Genomic DNA, 8,568 nt, shown 5'->3' on the forward strand with positions numbered 1-8,568 from the left:
GCCTTGACGTACTCCTTTTCCTATTTGGAACCAATCTGTTGTTCCATGTCCAGTTCTAACTGTTGCTTCCTGACCTGCATATAGGTTTCTTAAGAGGCAGGTCAGATGGTCTGGTATGCCCAGCTCTTTCAGAATTTTCCACAGTTTTTCCACAGTTTATTGGACCATTCACTTTTATAGGCCATTTATAGTCACATTCTTATAGGCCATTATGGTATGACCTAAAACAAATCCCTTATTACTATACAGTGGAAGTGAGCAATAGATTTAAGGGACTAGATCTGATAGAGTGCCTGATGAACTATGAAGGGAGGTTCGTGACATTGTACAGGAGACAGGAATCAAGACCATCCCCAAGAAAAAGAAATGCAAAAAAGCAAAATGGCTGTCTGAGGAGGCCTTACAAATAGCTGTGAAAAGACGGGAAGCAGAAAGCAAAGAAGAAAAGGAAAGATATACCCATTTGAATGCAGAGTTCCAAAGAATAGCAAGGAGAGATAAGAAAGCCTTCCTCAGTGATCAATGCAAAGAAATAGAGAAAAACAATAGAATGGGAAAGACTAGAGATGTCTTCAAGAAAATTAGAGATACCAAGAGAACATTTCATGCAAAGATGGGCTCAATAAAGGACAGAAATGGTAGGGACCTAACAGAAGCAGAAGATATTAAGAAGAGGTGGCAAGAATACACAGAACTGTCCAAAAAAGATCTTCATGACCCAGATAATCACAATGGTGTGATTACTCACCTAGAGCCAGACATCCTGGAATGTGAAGTCAAGTGGGCCTTAGGAAGCATCACTATGAACAAAGCTAGTGGAGGTGATGGAATTCCAGTTAAGCTATTTCAAATCCTGAAAGATGATGCTGTGAAAGTGCTTCACTCAATGTGCCAGCAAATATGAAAAATTCAGCAGTGGCCACAGGACTGGAAAAGGTCAGTTTTCATTCCAATCCCAAAGAAAGGCAATGCCAAAGAATGCTCAAACTACCGCACAATTGCACTCATCTCACACGCTAGTAAAGTAATGCTGAAAATTCTCCAAACCAGGCTTCAGCAATATGTGAACTGTGAACTTCCAGATGTACAAGCTGGTTTTAGAAAAGACAGAGGAACCAGAGATCAAATTGCCAACATCTGCTGGATCATCGAAAAAGCAAGAGAGTTCCAGAAAAACATCTATTTCTGCTTTATTGACTATGCCAAAGCCTTTGACTGTGTGGATCACAATCCAAGAAGAAGATATAACAATTTTAAACATATATGCTCCCAACATAGGAGCACCGCAATTCATAAGGCAAATACTAACAAGTATGAAAGGGGAAATTGTCAGCAACACAATAATAGTGGGAGACTTTAATACCCCACTCACACTTATGGATAGATCAACCAAACAGAAAATTAGCAAGGAAACACAAATTTTAAATGATAAAATGAACCAGTTAGACCTAATTGATATATCTAGATATCAAATTAATTTGATAAATTCATTTGAATTTATGAATTTCACCCTTTTCTCAAGTGCCCACAGAACATTCTCCAAGATAGATCACATCCTGCACCATAAATCTAGCCTTGGTAAATTAAAAAAAATTTGAAATCATTTCAAGCATCTTTTCTGATCACAATGAGGTAAGATTAGATGTCAACAATGGGAAGAAGACTATTAAAAATACAAACATATGGAGGCTAAACAACACTCTTCTGAATAACCAACAAATCGGGGAAGAAATCAAAAAAGAAATCAGAATATGCATAGAAACAAATGTAAATGGAAACACGACAACCCAAACTATGGGATTCAGTAAAAGCAGTGCAAAGGCAAAGGTTCATAGCAATACAAGCTTTCTTCAAGAAACAAGAGAAAAATCAAATAAATAATCCAACTTCACACCTAAAACAACTAGAAAAAGAAGAAATAAACAATCCCAGGGTTAGTAGAAGGAAAGAAATCATAAAAATTAGGGCAGAAATAAATGAAAGGAAACAAAAGAGATTATAGCAAAAATCAACAAAACTAAAAGCTGGTTCTTTGAAAAGATAAATAAAATAGAGAGACCATCAGCCAAACTCATCAAGAAAAAAAAGGGAGAGGAATCAAATCAACAAAATTGGAAATGGAAATGGAGAAATCACAACAGACAACACAGAAATACAAAGGATCATAAGAGACTACTATCAGCAACTATATGACAATAAACTGGACAACTTGGAAGAAATGGACAAATTCTTAGAAAAGTATAACCTTCTAAAACTGAACCAGGAAGAAAGAGACAACCTTAACAGACCCATCACAAGCATGAAAATTGAAACTGTAATAAAAAATCTTCCAACAAACAAAAACCCAGGACCAGATGGCTTCACAGCTGAATTCTACCAAAAATTTAGAGAAGAGCTAATACCTAACCTACTCAAACTGTCCAAGAAAATTGCAGAGGAATGTAAACTGCCAAACTCATTCTACGAGGCCACCATCACCCTAATACCAAAACCAGACAAAGATGCCACAAAAAAAAGAAAACTACAGGCCAATATCACTGATGAACATAGTTGCAAAAATTCTCAACAAAATTCTAGCAAACAGAATCCAACAATATATTAAAAAGATCATACATCATGACTAAGTGGGCTTTATCCCAGGGATGCAAGGATCCTTCAATATTCAGAAATCAACCAATGTGATACATCACATTAACAAACTGAAAGATAAAAAACCATATGATTATCTCAATAGATGCAGAGAAAGCCTTTGAAATTCAACATCCATTTATGATAAAGACCCTCCAGAAAGCAGGCATAGAAGTAGCATACCTCAACATAATAAAAGCCATATACAATAAACCCACAGCAAACATTATCCTCAAAGGTGAAAAATTGAAAGCATTTCCCCTAAAGTCAGGAACAAGACAAGGATGCCCACTCTTACCACTACTATTCAACATAATTTTGGAAGTTTTAGCCACAGCAATCAGAGAAGAAAAAGAAATAAAAGGAATCCAGATTGGAAAAGAAGAAGTAAAATTCTCACTGTTTGCAGATGCCATGATCCTCTACATAGAAAACACTAAAGACACTACCAGAAAATAACTAGAGCTAATCAATGAATATAGTAAATGGGCAGGATATAAAATTAACACACAGAACCCACTCACAACCCCACCTGGGACGATTGTCAGCAGCTGGTGCAGGTGCTCTTCACCACAGAAGAACGGGAGCGAATTCTGGCAGAGGCGCGGAAACGGGTCCCGGGGGCTGACAGGAGACCAACCGCCTAGCCTCATCTCATGGACAAGGGGTTTCCTCTGTTGCGGCCTAACTGGGATTTTCAGCGAGTGGAAGGTAGGGAGCGTCTCCGAGTGTACCACCAGACTCTGATGGCAGGCCTGCGGGCCACAGCAAGAAAGCCGACAAATTTGGCAAAGGTAAATTTAGTAAGGCAAGAGCCCACTGAGAGCCCGGCAGCCTTCCTAGAGAGACTGATGGAAGCTTTCAGGCAATATACACCTATGGACCCTGAGGCTGAGGAGTCATGCGCTGCAGTTCTGTTAGCGTTTGTGAATCAGGCAGCCCCAGATATTAGGAGGAAATTACAAAAGAGGGATTGGGAGAACAGACAATACAAGATTTACTGAAAGCAGCTGAAAAGGTATTTAATAATAGGGAGACCCCAGAAGAAAGGGAAGAACGAATTCGACGGGAGGAAAGGGAATTAGCTGAGAAGATTAGGAAGGAAGATAGAGAACATAGAGCGAGGGAAAGCCAGAAGAACCAGAGGGAGCTAGCCCAGATTCTTTTTGCAGGGATAAAGGCTGGAACAGAATTGAGGGAACCTCGAGACCCCCGGACGAGAGAAAAAGAGAAACCAAAAAGGCAGGCCCTAAGGAAAGATCAGTGCGCCTACTGCAAAGAACAGGGGCACTGGAAAAACAAGTGCCCTAAGAGGGACCGAGGAGAGGAACGACCCAGAGAGAGAGAATCTCCCCTAGAACTCGAGTTCTATGTGCGGGGGAAGACAGTGACTAGGGGAATCAAGACTTGGCACCCCTCCCCGAGTCCTGGGTAACCATACATGTGGAGGGGAAACCCGTTGGCTTCATGGTAGATACTGGTGCCCAACACTCTGTTTTAAATCAAAAACTGGGACCAATGTCTAAGAAAACCAGCTTGGTGCAAGGAGCCACGGGGACAAAAAGATGTTGGACCACAGAATGAAAAGTAGATCTGGGGACCCACCAGGTGCCCCATTCGTTTTTGGTGATACCAGAATGCCCAACCCTCTACTTGGAAGAGACTTGTTGACTAAAGTTAATGCTCAGATTCATTTTGACCCTGGGAGAATGACAGTCACGGATGGACTTGGACAGCTGATACATGTCTTATCCCTAGCCTTAAGAGATGAATACAGACTTTTTGCGCCTAAGCCCTAAGAGACCATAGCACCAGATGTACAACCGTGGGTCCATAAACACCCTTTGGCCTGGGCTGAAACAGCAGGGATGGGACTGGCCAAACAGAGACATCTGGTCGTCATCTAGCTAAAGGCCGGGGCAACTCCTGTGAGGGTGAGACAGTACCTCATGAGCCAGGAAGCTCGGCAGGGGATCACTCCCCACATTCGACGTCTCATGGCTCCAACAGGGTGGGGTCTGCCCGGCTCTGGGAAAAGAATGTTGTTTACAGATACCAGAGCCCAAGACCCCCCACCAGGTGAGAGAGTTTCTGGGGACTGTTGGATATTGCAGACTGTAGATCATGGGGTTTGCTGAGAAGGCCCAGCCCTTGTATGAGGGAAGTAAAGAGACCCCAAACTGGCGCCTGGATCAATGAGGATACCACCCTCCAGAAGGATGACAAAGATGGATGGTACCGAGATCAAAACAACAACCTGATATTGCCTGCCATCCTGGGTCGTCACCTATGTGAACACCTGCACACAACTACACACCTGGGAGAGAAAAAGACCTTAACACTTCTCCAGACGGCCTGCCTGAGTTTCCCTCGACAAAATGCAACTGTACGAGAGATAATTCAGGAGTGCAAAGCGTGCCAGCTAGTGAGGGCAGAGAAGAAGGAGCACACGGGAATGAGGTACCTAGGGGAAAAGCCAGGGCAACACTGGGAGATAGATTTCACTGAGGTAAGGCCTGGCAAGTACGGGTATCGCTATCTGTTGGTTCTGGTAGATACCTTCTCGGGGTGAGTGGAGGCCTTCCCCACTAAGGGAGAGACAGCAACAGCGGTTGCTAAAGAGATCTTGGAGGAGATAGTGCCCAGGTACGGGCTGCCATTGACTATGGGCTCTGATAATGGACCTGCCTTTTTGAGCCAGATTGTACAAGGGCTGGCCCAAGCTCTGGGGACGAAATGCAAGTTACATTGTGAATATAATCCCCAGAGCTCAGGACAGGTTGAGAGAATGAATTGGACCCTAAAAGAAACTTTGACAAAGTTGGCAATAGAGACTGGCGGGGACTGGGTGACCCTCCTTCCCTTTGCACTCTTTCGGGTGCACAACACCCCTTATAAGCTGAATCTTACCCCTTTTGAGATTCTGTATGGAAGACCCCCTCCTGTGTGTCCTATTTTCGAAGGAAAATGCCTGCCACCCCCTCTGTGTCTTGGTTGCTGTAATGCCAAAAATCTTATACCACTCTGAAGAGGTTACGTACTCACATTGGGACTGGGAAATGCTAAGACAAAAGAGAGAGCCAATCAGTGCGATCACCATAGCAACCTTGTTCAGTTTTGGGCTGGCAGGAGCAGGACTTTGGGACAATTCCAGCAAACTCTGATGGCATTAAGTAAGGTACATAGCCATGTTTGGATATTGATTCAAGAGATACACGAGGGTCAAAATAAGGGGGCCATCCGCTCACATAATATTGGCCCAGGTGATTGGGTTTGGGTAAAACGGCACCAATCTAAAGTATTAGAACCTTGATGGAAAGGCCCTTATGTTGTTCTCCTTACCACTCCTACCGCTGTCAAGGTCGACGGGATTGGACCCTGGGTTCACTGCAATCACGTGCAGATCTGAGGGGAGTCTTCCCTGGGGAAGGACCCCAGGGGAAATACCCACAATTCGGGCCATGGGGGACCATAGGGACCGGGAGAAAACTCGGCCAAGAAGGGTTCTTCGCGTGCCCGGGCAACATAAGAAATAACTGGAAAACCTGTGGTGGCATGGAAAGCTATTATTGCAGGAGCTGGAGCTGTGTAACCTCTTGTGATGGGCCCCGGGAACGGGATGTAGGAAACTGAGATTTGGTAGCCCCGAGTGTGGCGCAATCCCCAGGGCCAAGTACCTCATATATGGGTGCAATTTAACCAAGCTTCACTATCTCTGCAAGGCCAAGGGCTTTCCTCCCTACAAGCCGCTGTAGATGCTATGCAGACCATACAAGAGTGGTAAGAGAATCTATGGCAAAAGTGAGAGAGGGACTGGCGCAATGAAAGAGAGAGCGGGAAGCCCAGCAGAGATGGTTTGAGTCTTGATTTCAATGCTCCTCCTGGCTGACTACCTTAATTTCCACCCTCCTGGGTCCACTTATAGTGCTTTCAATATCAGCCAGTGGCCCAAGATGGAAAAGAGGAAGATTCCTCTACTTGAACAACAGACAGGGGGGAATGTGAGGCGAGCAGAAGTAATGCCATGGCAGGCAGCTTAGATTAGGAGTAGGCCTTCCTACTTCTGGGTGGTAAGATTATCAGGCCACCTGGGTCAGCTTTCGCTTAACACTGACCGCTGTTTGCCAATTAGAAACGGGGCGGAAACCCCTGGGAAAGTCCCACACGCGTGAAAGTTTTGACCAATGAAATTGCTTTGCAATCCGCTTAAACCAACTACCAACGGCGTGTGCTCACCCTATAAATTTGTGTAACAGCTTGGGCTCGGGGCTCTCTGACCCCGCACCACTGCATTGGATGCGGCAGGAGCCCTGACTCGAGTCAGCAATAAACTTCCCTTTTTGCGAGTTGCATTGTCTTGGAGGCCTTCTCTCTTCCCGCTCGGGGATTTGGACATTGGGCATAACAGACCTCCTGTCTTCTCACATGTGTTCATACATGTACACACGCACACTCTCACACACACACACTCTACCGTTTATCCCACTGTCAATGAGAAAACTGAGGGCCAAGGAGGCTCACCCCTGTGCCAGGGGGCAGAGTGGGCTTTCTCTGACTAACCGACACCCAACAGACTGTTTATGCCCATTCCGGTGACCCCAGGCCTCTCACCTTCAACTCTTTCTGCCCTAGGCTGTGTCCTCCCACGCTAAGTCTCAGACCCGTGACTACATGTCTCTCTGGGCCGTGTTTTCGGGCCTCTCCACCTCCATCCTCAGCTCTGCAGATGGCATCTCAAACTCCACAAGGAGACTGACAAGGAGGGAGACAGAGAGCCCACAACTCGGAAGGGCGAGAATCAGGAATTCCTGGAATCAGACATCAGGGAACCCCTTGCAGAGCCTGGCAGATCTACATGACACCATGGTCCCCTCTGTCCCATCTCAGGCTTCCCCCTACCCCACCCGCAGGGCAAATACCACACAGCAAGGATGTTGGCTCCTACTCTGGAAATCAGCAGAGGCCTTGGAACTAAGGAGAACCCACAGCATCCTGTCAGGAAACCCACCTGTCCCTCACGGGGGACGTCTTGACCTTAACTCTCATGCTCCACTGGTCAGGATCCCCTCCCACCTCCTCCATCCCAGGCACTCTGCTCTCTCCAGGGATCCTGGGTGCCAGCCCCCTGGGTTCTTCCTTTGGAGCCCCAGGTTAGGGGTGCGGTCAAGTCACATCTATTAACTTTCCCTTAGGACTGTGCCATGCTGCAGCCTTGCTGCTGGTCATCCCACCTCGTGAATCTCTCCTAAGTTCACACAAACAGACCCAAGGAACTAGCAGCATCTTTATAACACACAAGCCAACTCCAGCCCAGCTCTTGCCAGGCTGAAGGCTAACCTCTAGGAAAGTTGACAGCACCCCCTCTTGGCTCGCCTTCTCTCACCTTCCAGCCAGGGTGGGGCTTCCCTCATTCTGCTCACCTTGTCCTTGCCCTGCCCCGCTGTGGCTTTAGATCACTGCATCCCAGGAACCACTCATTCTCCCCTTACCCCTAAGTCCCCTTCCTCATCTCCCGTCTGCCTCTCCCGTGGTCCTGGGGTGATGGCTTTCCTCTGGGCTCCCTGCTCCTCCCTACTCTGTTCCTCTCCCTGGTGCCTTGCCCTTTTGGGTGTCCTCCTCTTTACACCCCTTGGCACTCAGCTTAGGGGACCTCCTTCCATCCATGCTCACCTGTCCACCCTGGGAGGATGAATCCTGATGCTTGATGCTTCCTGCCTGTCTGATTCTCTCCTGAACTTCCCCTGAGCAGATCCTTAACCTGCCTCCGGGAAACCATGCAAATCTCATATCGACCCTCTGTTTAAATCCCTTTAAAGCTGCCTAGGACCCTATGGAACTTTCCCAGATCCCTCGCTGAGCCCCAGGCCCCCGGTTCTCCAGCGGCTCCATCATGGCCCCATGCTCTCTGCAGCTCCTCACTGTCTGCTCCAGTTGTGCCAA

This window comes from Cervus canadensis, chromosome 17 (assembly GCF_019320065.1).
Source record: "Cervus canadensis isolate Bull #8, Minnesota chromosome 17, ASM1932006v1, whole genome shotgun sequence".
Classification (NCBI taxonomy): domain Eukaryota; kingdom Metazoa; phylum Chordata; class Mammalia; order Artiodactyla; family Cervidae; genus Cervus; species Cervus canadensis.